Raw genomic sequence first — 13,679 nt, forward strand, 5'->3', positions numbered from 1 at the left:
GGTAGAGCTGTGGCAAAGGCAGCGCAGGATGCTGGGCAGGGCTGGAGAGCAGCCTGCCCTGGGGAGGAGTCCTGTCATTCCAGCCATTCCAGCAGGAGTCCCCCACCCTAGGCTGTCACATCCCCCTGGGTGAGCAGCCCAGCTGGGGGATCTGCTGCCCTGTGCCTGCCCCAGCCTGGCCCCTGCAGCTTTGTGGGGTCCCCTGTTGGGCACTCAGCTCATGGGAAACACACGGGGACGTTTCAGGCCAGGGAGTGAATGTGGCTGTCTGCATGCTTGGAATTAAGTGTGGTTTTCACTATTTGAAGTCAAAGCTTGAGGCAGGAGAATCAGGACATGCCTGCAGGAGCATGGAGGATCTGGTGATTATCTAAATGTGTAATCAATACCCCCATTTACTTACTAGTGTGCATTTGTCAAATGTCCAACAGTGTGATTACCCTATTTCAGTACTTTCTTCAGGCATAAAGCAACCTTTCCAAAATTGCTAACTTTTTTCTCATTGAAAATGTTGTTAATTAATACTTTTAGTGTCCTCCCCTGTGATTTGCTTTCTCTTAATTACCAACATGAGCAATACAAGAGTGCTCCACTGCCAGTGCCAAAATTAAACTGACTTTCTCCAAATTGCACTGACTGATCCACATGGCTGTGCCTTCAGGTACAAAGCAGGAGACCACAATCCCATGGGAAGTGCTGCTTTATGAGGCACTCTGTTTTCACAGAACCACAAATTGATTGGGGTTGGAAGGGACCTTTAAGAGTCATCTAGCCAAACCCCCTGAAATAAGCAGGGACATCTTCAACCAGATCAGGTTGCTCAGAGCCCCAGTCAACATGCCCTTAAAAGTTTACAGGGATGGGGCATCCACCACGTCTCTGGTGGATGTGCCAGTGTCTCACCATCCTCATTGTAAAACATTTTTCATTCTGTCTAGTCTAAATATGCCCTCTTTTAGTTTAGACCCATTATCCCAAGTCTTGCTATAACAGGCCCTGCTAAAAAGTCTGCCCCCATCTTTCTATAAGCCCACCTTAATTATGGAAATTAATGTCAATAATAAGTATTTCAGGGTGGTTTCATGCCGAGGGGAGCAGCATGAGGACATGGGTGGCCCAGCAGCAAGGTCTGAGCCCTGCATGAGAAGTGCAAACACAGTGCCAAGTGCCTCAACCCCAGGGTGCTGGGGAAGCAGCATCCTGCTGCCAGTGCAATGCCCTGGCTTTTGCAGGGCTCTGGAAGGTGTCCCAGAGCATGCAGGCTGGAAGGGCACTGCAGCTCCATCTTGTTGGCTCCAGCATCCCAGGAAGCACTGTCAGATTTCTTTATCTTTCTCTTTTGTTCAGCCACATGGAAAAAAGTGGTCTCAGCAAAACTGAAAGTTGCTGTGGGGAAACACCAGGCTTAGAATATTATTTTTTATTGCTCTGATTGAACAAAAATACCTGGCTTTAGAAAAGCTTGGCAAGGCAAAAACTATTTTTCATTTAGACACATCAGTGGTTTTTTTCATACTTATTTTCTGACTTTTGCAATCTCCAGTTGTGTTTCAAAATAGAAAAGAGTAACAGTATTGGTACTTTCTGCTGCAGTGAAACACTTGAGTCTTCTTCCTCCATTCCCCCCTTTTCAGCATAAATTTGCCATGTTCAATGACAAAACCAGAGTTCGCTCTGTTACATCTCACAGAAACGAGTTTTTCAATGGCTACTTCTCTCTGTGGGAACTCATCCATTTCAAGGGCTCTCTGTTATTTTCTGCTCAGCCAAATTAGACATGTCATTTTGTGTTTAGAAATTGCTGCTGCTGCCAGCATGAGGAAATAGCCTGGGTGGGAATGCCAAGCCCAGGTGGGAATGCCAGGGTACCACGGGCAGACACCCAAGGCCCTGTGGCTCTGCCCTGATGGTGGACGTGCTTGTGCAGAGACCCTGTGGCACAGCAGGGCTGCTGGTGGATGCAACTGGAAACAATCATGAGCAGGCTATGGAGTGTAGGAAATTCCAATTTTTTTGCTAATAGATACAGCTAAAATGCCCCTGGCCCCAAATTTTGTTTGATGATGATTCCCAGCAAATATTGTAGCAAATCCCAGAGTGAAAATCTCTAGCAAAGCACCATAGCGAGAAATGAAGCTTTTACATTTTCCTTATTTAGCAAAGACTTTCTCTTTTTGCGTAAGAAACTTTAATATTAAAATCTTGTCTAAAACACCTAACTTTAGTGTCTGACATAGCAACTGCAGCCTGGGAGGCAAAATCAGGTCCTTTTTAGGTTTCCATGTAATAAATGGGTAGACAACAGTAAATTAAATGAAAACGTGTCAGTTTAATTCATAAATTCTTCACCTCTGTCAAGCCTAATTTTTTTTTAATATCTCCACCCTCAGTCTTTCTATTATGGGAGAGAAAAACCACGCAGCCAATTTTCCTTTATGTTGGTTTAATTGTTGCTCTTTTTGACTTTGAAAAGGATACCAAGTGTTCTCATATATGTAAATGTGCCTGATGGCTTTGGCTGTTCAAATACTGAGGCCCTCCCGTAGGCACTGGGGTATCCCTGGGGTAACCTTAATACAAATGTAGGTAGAAAGTGCATTTTTGTATTTGTCCAGCTGTGCAGGCTCACATCTGCTGTTCTCAGGCTTGCTGCCAATCATTGCAGCTCTTACCATTTATTTTTCCTCGCAGGGGAAGAAAGCACCCAAGACAATCCTGCTAAGAGAAAGAAAAGCAATCATGCAAAGGTGGACTATTGACACTATTTTTCTTACTTTCTTTTTTCATGTCTGATGATACTGGCATAGTGGTAGGCATAGTAAGTAGGCTGGAGATGAAAAAGCATGCAAAAATTACATTAAATATTGTGTTGTAGCTACATTCTCTGAACACTCATTTTCCCTTGCTTTATGTTATATTAGTCAAAGTAGACAAAGAGCCTTTGGAGGTAGCTAGCAGATTTCCTTCTCCTGCCTCTCCCCATCCTACAAGGTCATCTAAAATAGGCCAGGGAAGTGCACTAGAAAATACTGCAGGGAACAATCTTGCTTTGGCAGGAAAATGAATTGTAAAACTCTACCTGCTCTTTTTCACTCCCCAGTTTCTGTGATCCTGAACACTGGCAAAACCCCTTGGCATATTTGTTTGGGTAGTACATTAAATACTAGGTCTGCCTGTTCAGGTGATGCTGCTTGCCTGCACAGAAGATAAGAACCATGGATGCAGCTGGCATTTCCCAAGTTATGTTTGCTTGGTTGGTCTGACTTGGAAATGCAAAGGAGCACAAAGAGGGGTTAAATGTCTTAAACAAAGAGGAGGCAAAGGTTCAAGCCCCAGTATCTGGTAACAAAAAATAAGAGGTTTTATAGATGAGCATCCATCAGTTTATCACTGGAATTCAAAATCTATCAAAGAAAATAATGTTCTGATAAACAATTTTTCTTATTTCCCCAAGCACCTGCCAACCAGCTTGGTTTTATCACAGGTAAATAGCACAGGCTCATGTCTCCATTATCATTCTCATTTGAATTTCTTTAAAGTGATCCCTCATTAAGGGATTTCCAAAAACAAGATTAAAAGAGGATTTTAAAAACAATTACATTGTCCTTTGAAACGTTGCTTTCTTCTTCATCAAACATACATTGTGAGGAAGCTCAGTGATGGAGGGGGCCTCAGGGCTGCTCCTCCAGCCTCTCCTGCAGGGTTGTTCTGCAGATGGCCCAGCCAGGCAGGAGCTCCTTCCCAGGCAAAGCTGCTGGCCAGAGGCTTCCTTGGGGAGATGCTGTGTGCTTCCAGGGCTGCAGTGGGGCTGACCAGGATGTCCCAGCTCCAAGTCAGAAGACATGCTTTTGGCTGTCACTGCTTGCAGAGGAGGCAAGTCCTGGCTCTTCTGGGAGAGGCAGATCAGAGCCAGCCTGACCCACAACAGCCTCCCCTGCCAGATGCCTGGCCATGTTTGGAACACTTTGTCACCTTCAAGAACACCACCAGTGCTTTCCATCCCAATAATCATGGCAGATGTCAGAAGAGCAATGGGAAAAGAGGACCTCAATCCTTAATCCTTGCCAGCATTTTCTTCCTTTGCTTTTTGGTGCTGGGCTGGCCAGGTCAAGTTGATAAACTGCTCAAAAAAGGTAAATACCACTTTAATCTCTTCCTCCAGTTAATCATGGCAAACCACAGGAAGGCAGATAGTAACTCAAGATTAGCAATGGCCTTATGAAGCTCACATTATTACTGAAGAAATTTAAAAAGCCACACACCTCAAATACCTTAGTTTCCATCTAATCCTTTGATAATTAAACCCCAGACAGCAAAAAAAATTCACACATTATCTTCAAATTCCACATAGTTGGAATGATGCAAATGAATCAAATTTAATCCCTCTTTGTTTCTCACTCCTAACTGTGGAAACAGAATGAAAAGCAGAAAGAAAAATCAAACAAAAGGTGAGATGCCAAAGCAGTTGTAGATTTAAGTTTGTGAAGGTCCATGCCGGGTCATCATGGGATTATTACAGGTAGGCTTAGCAAACACATCCCATCAAAAGAAGAACTTTGAATAAACCAAATATACCCAGTGGGACCAATGTTGCAAATGTTTTCACAGAATCAGAGAATCATTTAGGTTGGAAAAGACCTATGAAATCATCAGGTCCAACAACTAACCTAACAGTGCCAAGCCCACCACTAAACCATGTCCTTAAGTGCTACATCCATGCATCTCTTAAATACCACCAGGAACGGTGACTATACCACTCCACCCAGGGCAGTCATTCCAATGCTTGACAATGCTTTCTATAAATGAATTTTTCCTAACATCCAATCTAAACTTTCTCTAGCAGCTTCCCTTGAGGTTGTTTCCTCTTACTCCACCACTTATTATCCTAGAGAAGAGACTGACATCCACCTAGCTATAGCCTCCTGTCAGGTAGTTGCAGGAAGTGATAAGGTCCCCCATGAACCTCCTTTCTCCAGGTTAAACACCCCATCTCCCTCAGCTGCTCCTCATAAGGCACGTTTTCTAGATTCTTCCCCAGCTCCACTGCTCTTCTGGGAAGGGAGAAGCAGCCCTCACAAGCTCATTGTAGGAATGGATCTGCAGCCTCTTTTCATCTCAGACTGTTTTTGAGCAGTTGTCAGCTTTCTATGGCCATTTTTCTTAATTTCCCCAGGGATTTCTGAAACTCAGGAATTGATCTTTAGCAAGCATTAAGACTCTAAATCATCTGTCATCTTGGTGGTATTTCTCTGATTGGCTGTCTGTGTGGAGTGAACCAGCTTGCATGCTGGAAAGCTGCGATTCTTGAAGCAAGAAGCTGGGCATAAATGATAGCAACATCTCATTTGGATCTTGTTGTGTGTTCCCCAATAGTTGTTGAATACAGAATTATTTTCAGTGTTTATGCAATTTCTTGTGGGATAACACACATAACATTAGAGGGTCTGGAGAGAGCAGCAGCCACAGGCATTTCATAAGTACCCACTGCCTGTGGAATGTCCCTGAGCCTCCCAATGCTGGCAGTTCGTGACAGACACGTTCCGAGCTGGGCTGAGTGGGTTTCAGAACAGCACAGAGACCCATCTGAGGATCCCCCCACACAGAACACAGTGCTCACAGCGGCCAATCCCCATTGAACCTGGGCAGCCTGGAGAAGGGCCACTGCAGCCTCAGAAATGGCTGCAGGTCTCATCTCAAAACCTGCCCACCACAGGTCACAGGGCAGCGCCACACAGAGGGAAACCTACTACGGGTGACAACCATGCTGACAATGAAACTGGGCTAGAGCACCATAAACTGTTTTCTCTCGCCAGACGTGAGCCCTGAGGGCTGTAAATCCTGGAGGAGACCTCAAGTAGGTACCTATGCCATTGCCACCTATTCCTGGGTGGGGTGGTGTTGTCACCTGTGCCAGTGCCCTGGCTGGCAGAGCAGCCAGAGTGGCACGGCCGGAGCCACAGCCCCATCCTCGAGTCCAGCCGCGCCTGCTGGCACGGGGAAGGCTTTGCTGGGAATGCTGGCACGGGGAAGGCTTTGCTGGGAAATCAAGGGCATTACTCACATGTCTTCTCCTGCGAGGAGAATCCAGCTTCGAGCAGGTGAAGTTGGCAGTGCTGGTGGTTAGATAGAGTTTTCCATTATATGTTCGGGGTTGAGTTTCTTCTAGTTTAAACTGTTCAGGTGCTTTAGTTTCCAATTTTGTTCTTTTCCTTGGCTGACGTTTTTATTATTTTCTTTTTAAACTGGCAGGATGGTTCAACTATTTTTGAAGGGCCTTGGAGAAAATGGTTATTGTTAAGTAACATTTTAATCTCTGTAACATTTTCTTCTCTTTGCATCTATGTATCTAGTTTCAAGGTATTCCAGCTTTGGAGTACGTGTGAAAGGTTTGGTTTCTTTGTGTATTTTTGGTTGGTTGGTTTGTTGGTTTTGGTTTTTTTAGGTTTTTTTTGGTTTTTTTTTTCACCCAATGAAAATCTGTTGGACTTAATGCAAAGATAAGCTTTGAAAAACTGCTTTGATGGTTTTGAAATTTTTCTGTTTGTTTCCCCTCCCTGTTTTGTCACTTAGATCTTATAGTATCTTTTACCCAGTGTGGCCTTGATTTCAGCTCTATTCAGTTCTTATCTCAAGACAGCACTGAAGGTGCTTGAGGAGAATCCTATAAGGGGAGGCAGAGTGAAAGCTACCGATAAGGCACAGTGACAACTACATTAAATTCTCTATATATTTTTGACTTGAAAATGTGCTGGGCAGGAGCTTGGAGGGGGCAGGTGGGGAGGAACATCCTAACAGGAAGATTCACTTTGTGCTACATGCCGTATTTCTGGCAATGCTTCCAATCACCTCCCTCAGGAAGCAGGTTAGCATCAATCCCTAAATCCCCTCCATTTTGTGATGGGGTACGGGGAGAGGCTCTGCAAGTTCATGTCTCGCACAGAACAGCGAGGGAAGGTGGGCGCCTGTCTCCAGCGAGAGGGACGGCACCCGTCCGGACTCAGCCGGCGGCACCGAGTTCACCTGTGCCGCTCCCCACCCTGACACGGGACGGGGGCCCTGCGGCGACAGGGGGCTTGGCTTGTCCCATTGCTCTGTCCCGAAGGAAGCCTGGGGTCCGTGTGCTGGGAAGGGGCTGCCCTCGCTTCCAGCAGCCGCTCCGAGCGGCTCCCGCTGCCGCGGTCCCCCCTGCGCCCCCGCGCACGCAGTGAAGCACTGGGCACCTTCAGCCGCGCTACGGGATACGTGCAGGGCCCGGGGCGAGCTGCGGCCGCGGGAGAGGTCCCTGTGCGCCGTTCCCTTATTTGTTTTGGGGGTAAAAAAAAAAAAAAAAAGGAAATAAAAGAAAAAAAGGGAGTGGGTGAAACCCTCCAACACCAAAAATCAGAACTTTTCCCGCGCCGCTCCCGGTGCCCGCGGTGCCGGTGGAGCCGGCAGCGAGCTCCAGCGGGGCGGGCGCAGCTCCCCGCGGGCGCGCAGCCCCCTCTCCGCGCTGCCGCCCCGGCCCCGCACTTCCTGCCCGCGGCGGGGCCCCGCAGGGCGGGCAGGGCGATACCAAGTGTCCGGCGGGCGGGAGCGGCGGCGGCGGGCGGCCCCAGCGCGGGGCCGGGCGCTGCGCACGCCGCGGGGCGGCCGCGGAGCGGCGGTGCGGTGCGCTCCGCCCCCCGGCGCGCCCGCTGCCCCGCCGGGGAAGTTGCGCTCCGTCCCTCGCTCTCCCTGGTCCCTCGGCGACGGCTCCTTCCTCCCCCTCCCTCCCTCCAATGCGCCTCCCGCTCATTTCCTCTTTTCCTCCCCGCTCGCCGCCGCTCCGCAGGCGCGCGGCTCGCCCGGGCGCCGCCGCGGAGTTGTAGCTCCCAGGAAGCCGCCGCGCCCCCGCGCAGCCGCCGCCGCCGCTTCCAGGCCGCCCCGGGACCCCGCTCCGCCAGCCGGGTAAGCAGCCGGGGCTGCTCCGCCGCTGCCCGCGGAGCGGCGCGGAAACTTCGGCGGGGCTGCGGGAGGTCTGCGCGCTCTCTCCTGCCGCGGGGGCTGTCGGAGAGCGAAGCGGGAGGGAAGGGGGAGATCCCTGGCTTTTGGCGGGGGTATTTTCGGGGAGAGAGGGCTCAGAACGTCCTGCCGGGATTGTGGGCGCGGAGCGCTCCGCGCATCTCTCGCATCCCCGCGGGCGCGGAGCGGGGCGGCTGCTCCCTTCGCCGCCCGGAGATGCGGAGCGGATCCCGGCGCCCTCTTCGCGCCCGGGGATGCGAGCGGATCCCCCTCGGCCGCCGCGGGGCTGCGGTGTCAGCGCTCGCCTCGCCCCGAGCGGAGGGAATTGCCAGCGTTTCCCCTGCCCTTAAAAAACCCCAAGCCGTGTGTGTCTGTGTCCTTGCACGTCTGTGGGTGTACGGATATCTGTACATCTGTGTGTGCATATCCCCGTGCTGCCCGCGTGTGTGCTCGGCTGTGTGAGAGCCTCCCGATGGTGAGGGGCGTTTCGCAGCTCTGCTTTATGGTGGTTAATGGTTTACCCGGAGAAGTTCCCGACGCATGAATGTTGCAGGGCCCTTTGAGTCAACTCCTACAGACCCGGACTTCCTATTGCCAACCTTCCCAATCGGCCTTTTAAAAATGCTGGCGTTTGCCTCTGGTGAGTTGGCTTTTTTGTCCGTCTCCTCGCCTGAGAGATGTTTGGGGCTGTGCTGGAGGCCGGATGGCTGCGGCCAAGGTCACCCCAGTTCCCTGGAATCCGGGCAAGGGGGGACACCCTGCTCCTGTGAGGTTGTGGTAGCAAAGGCATCTGCCAGCCGTGGTTTGCATCAGGCTGCTGGGGGACCTGCTGGAGCACATGGCTCCAGCACACACTGCCAGCTGCTGAAGTAGGGAGAATTGCAAGAAATAAGAAATAAAACAAGGCAAGTGTGTTTACAAGAAAGTTTCTATGTAAATAAGTTCCTGCACGGTTTGGGAAAAGGTCATCTAATGCATTGTCAGGAACGAAAGGTTTGCTGAGAAAAACAGCTGGTGCTCAGTAGGTCTGTGTCTCCTGCTCATAGCTGGGTGAATTATACCTATGTGACAAAATCCTGAGCTTTTTCACAGGAATACTTGTAGTCAAGCACTATAGCAGAGCAATGTTCTGTAATCCCATTCTCAAATAAAAATCTGATAGGAAGATCAGATTTTCTCTGTGGGAGGAAGAAAGGAGGAAACAATCGCTCCCTCCCCAAAATATTTTCCGTTTTTCCTAATGGGAGCTATTTGTCGTAATTTTAGGTTCAAAAGCTCTTCTAGCCTGAGATGAAATTTGAGCAAAGGCTGGGGGACTGTTTCAGCTGCCACTGCTATCATGCTGTCGATGCTGGAGTCCACCAGCCTTGTTGGATGCTTTGGGCCAGGGAGCAGAGCCAGGAGGAGCCTCAGTTCTTGTTCCAGGGCCGAACATCTGCCTTGCTCCTGGCCCCTCAACTCTTCTCAGGTGCTTGGATTGGGGACCCTTTGATTCAGGTGAATGGATCTTGGAGCTGAGTGTGTTTGCCTGCATGTAGTGTAGTGGGGCTTGGGGAACAAGGTAGATCATCTCACATTTTCCTTGGGTTCGGTGAGGAGGTGCTGGCCAGCCAGCATCACCTTGTCCTCACACCTATTCTCTGCATTTCTTTGCTTCTTGCTTTTCTCTGTGTAGAGGTGGAAGTGTAGGAAACTGTGAGGGGAAAAAAATGAGTGCCACTGTAGAGTGGCTGTTGCAACACTGTTAGGAGCTCTGCTGAAGAGTCAGCTCTGCTGGCAAAAAAAGTGCTTTTGTTGGCATAGCTTAGTCTGTTCAGGGAATAGCTACAGTGCTGGAGTGGGGTTTGCTCTTGCAGCTGGCTGCTTGCACCGGCAGGAACTTGTGTAGACAAACCTTTCTAGCTCTCAGATGAGGCTGCCACTCTGCCGGTGCGGGCGATGCTTGGCTCGCTGCATGCCGCAGCTGGCACTGTGGTGCCCCCATTCTACCAGCCGAGCTCATGGCCATGGAAGTAACATGGGGCAGTTGTTGGGAGATGGGGATAGAGATTAATTTGTGGCCTAAACAACATTAAACTTGGATTATGACTCCACAAAAAAAAAAAAAAAAAAGAAAAAAAGGAAAAAAAAACAGAAAAAAAGAAAGCGTGTAATCTGGGTTTAGAAATGTTGCAGTTAAAAATCCACATGTGACGTGATTATTTTTTTTTTCTTTACAAGCAAGGCAACATTCTTCTGAGTGTTGATTAATTTGACACGGGGGAGACAAGAATGCTGGTAGACCAAGGGGGCAGTGTGGATTAAAATTCGATATCATTGGGATTTTTACTTCCTTTCAGTGATGTGAAACTGTAAGCAATGATGTTGTGCTGTTTGCATGTGCAAGATGCACTGATACTCATGGGAAGAGGATCTCACACTTTTCCAAAGAATGCTGGAATTTCCTTCAAGCATGACTTTTAGGTCAGATTCAGGAAAAAATGCAATGTGTTTTCCATTTCATGGAAGAAATACGGACTCTTCTTTTTAAATGTTTTCTGTCATATTTTTTGTTCATTATCTGTATTAGAAAATTGTTTGTGTCCAGCATCTGCATCTTCATTGAGCTTAACTTGGATACAAGTTAAATTTCTTTTAGTAAGAGGTTTAGCTTGCGTTGTGTTAACCGTGTTACTGTACTGTGTGTGATCCTACCCAAGGATAATGAAAGGATTTGCTTTTGCAAAGTTTTTGAAGTTTAGCTTTAATGAACAGAAATTATTTTCAATCAGTGCTTAAAATTTCCATTGTTCCAATAACCCTCTCCCAGCTGGAGAGTATAAGCAATGCAAAGAGTTATCTTCACTACATCAGTCTTTTGCTGCATAAAAGGTTCCACAAGTCGGTTTTGTTTTGCTAACCTGCTAATTAACCCACTGATTTCTGCATTTCTCGACTTACCCAGATAGATATCCTCTGCCTGTTGTCATGCTCTGCTGGCAGAGTAATTGTGAATCCTTGAACAGGGGGGCAAATGCTCCATGAGGAGTTCCTTGCTTTCCCTCTCAGAGTCTTTCAGTGGATAGGAGAGAATTTTCATCTGACTCTCCTGGAAATGTGACCTTTCTGTAAGTCTGGTGTTGCCTAATGACTGGGAGACCCACAGGGTCGACCGCAGGATGAATTATGCATTCTCCTGCTGTGATTGTGCTGGAATTAGAAGGCAGGAGCTGAGGGGGGGGGGGGGGGAGGGCAGATCAGTCTCGTAATCTAAGAAGTATTGCAGTTTTTCTGGATTGCACTGCATGAAAGATGCCTTTATTATTATTATTATTAAGAAATGCTGCTTATCATTTGCACAGTAGGTTTGTAGATACCTGTGAGTGACCAGCGTGAAAGAAATGGCAATGCTACTTGGGTTGTTTCAGTGTTTCTTGTCCTGTAGGTGTGTATCTTTTTAAATTCAAAAAGGGTAGCAAGTAATTTAAGGAATTCTCCCTGATGATCAATGTGGAAACACATGCCAAGCAGCATTCTGTTCAAAAGATGCCATCTACAACCTGGCCAGCCTTTTTCTTCCCTTGCATGCAATGTCTTTCCCAGTGATTGAGCTGTCTGTCTGCAGGGGCTCAATCTACTTGAAAAAGCAGCAAGAAAACTTAGACATAGCTGTAGTTGCATGCACTTCAGGCATCAGCCTCTGAGAGCTTCTGCCAGCTTTTCTGGTGACTCCTTCAAATATGTTCTAACCGTTTTTTCTTTTTCTGCCCTCTGTTTTTAAAGGAAATCAGGCTGTCTGATGGGGAAGAGTGCAGCTGCATAATTGCATGTTTAACAGCTCGGGGGGAAAAAAGAAGGATGCTTGCTAGTATTTCAGTTGCTGTAATCTTAATGCATTCAGAGAGCTGATGGTTTAAGCTGATGGTATCCCTTTAAATATCCACTTGGGTTGGAAAACGCTGGATTGGTGACAGAGGCTTCAAGGGTGGAAGGCATGGCTTGCACCTACAGAGATACTTGCTGAAAAACAGGCGTACTGAGATCCTGATATGTTTGCCAAGAGCAACAGCTAAACTTGGGCAGCTGGTTTAGCAATTAAATAATGTTTTTGTTTTGGACAATGGGTTTATCGTAATGAATTAGCCGGTGGACTAGTCAGAGTGGCAGAGGGGTTTGTTTTTGATTCCCCAAGCATGCAGCATACCTGCTTTGGGCACATTCTTCCCAGCAATGGAAGTGCAAGAAGCATTTCACACGAATTGTCTGGGAGTGGGAGCGTGTACTTGTGCGTCCCTTGTGTGTAAACTCCAGATTCTTGTAATCTCCTGAAAATAAAAACGTGATGGATGGTATAGCTTGGGCATGGAATAAGGAAATACACGGTGCCTTGTGCCTAGAAGTTGGCGTGTGGCTCATGCGAAGTCATTTTAGAATAGTCGGGGGCGGCGGAGGGAGGAGGGAGGAAAAGAAATGCCTTCAGGGGGCCGGGAGCCCGGCGCGGGCGTGCTGCAGGCCGGCCTCGCCAGCCCTCCCCGCCGCTCCTCATTCACCTCTGCTCCGCACAGCCTGGCCTGGCTCTGCAGGAAGGAGCTTCTCCTTGCTCGGAGGTAGCAGGAGTTTTTTTCAGGTTTCTTTTTTTCTTTCTAAAGGGCATTATGCGCAGGATGCTCTGTTCTTGGCAGCTCGCCCACTGTGTGAGGGGAGAAAGCTCACTGGTTTGGTCACAATGCAGATAGCCACTGTCAAAGCCAGTTAGCATAGGCAGGGCATCCTTTCCTTTTTCTCTTTAATAAAGCTTTTTAATTTTTTTTTTTTTTTTAATCGAGAAAATTTAGTTTCTCCAAACACAATCACTTTTTCTTTCTTAAAACTTATCTGGGGAAAATTTCTTTGCAGGGCAGTTGAGGGTTGCTGGCTGGAAGCTGCCAGTGTGTGAGAGGAGAGTGGGAGTTCCATGGGAAGATGTTGTGGATGCATACCCATTAGCACTGACTTTGGTTATGAAATGTGTGTTCAAAAAATAAAAGCAACCAAACTTTGCAGTGCTTGGGAATGGCCTAGAAGCAACAGCTGTTTCAGTATGTTAGAAGATGCTTGACAGCCCTGTATCTCCCTCACAAGAGCTGGAGGGAAGGCAGCAGCTTGAAGCCACAGCTTGGGAGCAGGGGCCTGGCAGGAGCTGCCTGGCCAGTGCGTGTCACAGGCAGCTGCCTTTCATCATCTGCAGGGTGATCAAAGCACTGTCCTGGAACAAGCTGGGCTTTCTGCTTTTCCTTCAAGCTTCCGTCTAATTCAAGGTTCTTTTTCAACAGTCAGTACCCCTGTGTCTTGTGTCTTCTCTCTGATCTCCCCTCCGTGGTGTCCACTCTCCTAAACCTCTTGTACTGAGAGGGCTGGAGTCACTGGACAAGGACAGGGGGGGAAGAAAGTGGGATCAGTATAAAGCCCTCCATGGTTAGTCACCACAGTTTTTGCTGGGCTGAGTTTTATTGCTCTTGAGCTCATGTATGTCATCTTTGCTTCAGAGAGGTTCTGGGAGGCTTTCCAGAAAATGGGTGCTCCTGTGTGTAAGAGTTTATTAAAGGAGGCACTTATGCCAAATAAAACGTGGGTTGAAAACACAGATGTTTGACAGTAGTGGAATCACATGTGTTTCTGAAAGTCAGAACCATTTAAATGGGAATGAGCACGTGCTTGTGTCAGCCTCTCTAGTGGCTTTG

At 48.2% G+C, this 13,679-nt stretch overlaps 1 protein-coding gene across 2 annotated transcripts in view; it reads left to right on the forward strand.

The window, feature by feature from the left end:
• Positions 1 to 13,679, forward strand: part of HPCAL1 (hippocalcin like 1) — a 253,668-nt gene that overhangs the window by 181,423 nt on the left and 58,566 nt on the right. The window contains exon 1 of one of the 2 annotated variants that reach the window (XM_063150827.1): positions 7,675 to 7,926. The exons of the other annotated variant lie outside the window; for it this stretch is intronic. The gene's annotated coding sequence lies outside the window, so the exon portion shown is untranslated. Of the gene's footprint in view, positions 1 to 7,674; positions 7,927 to 13,679 lie in introns of those variants that run through there. 2 annotated transcript variants of the gene reach the window in all.

The sequence above is a fragment of the Melospiza melodia genome, chromosome 3 (genome assembly GCF_035770615.1).
Source record: "Melospiza melodia melodia isolate bMelMel2 chromosome 3, bMelMel2.pri, whole genome shotgun sequence".
Classification (NCBI taxonomy): domain Eukaryota; kingdom Metazoa; phylum Chordata; class Aves; order Passeriformes; family Passerellidae; genus Melospiza; species Melospiza melodia.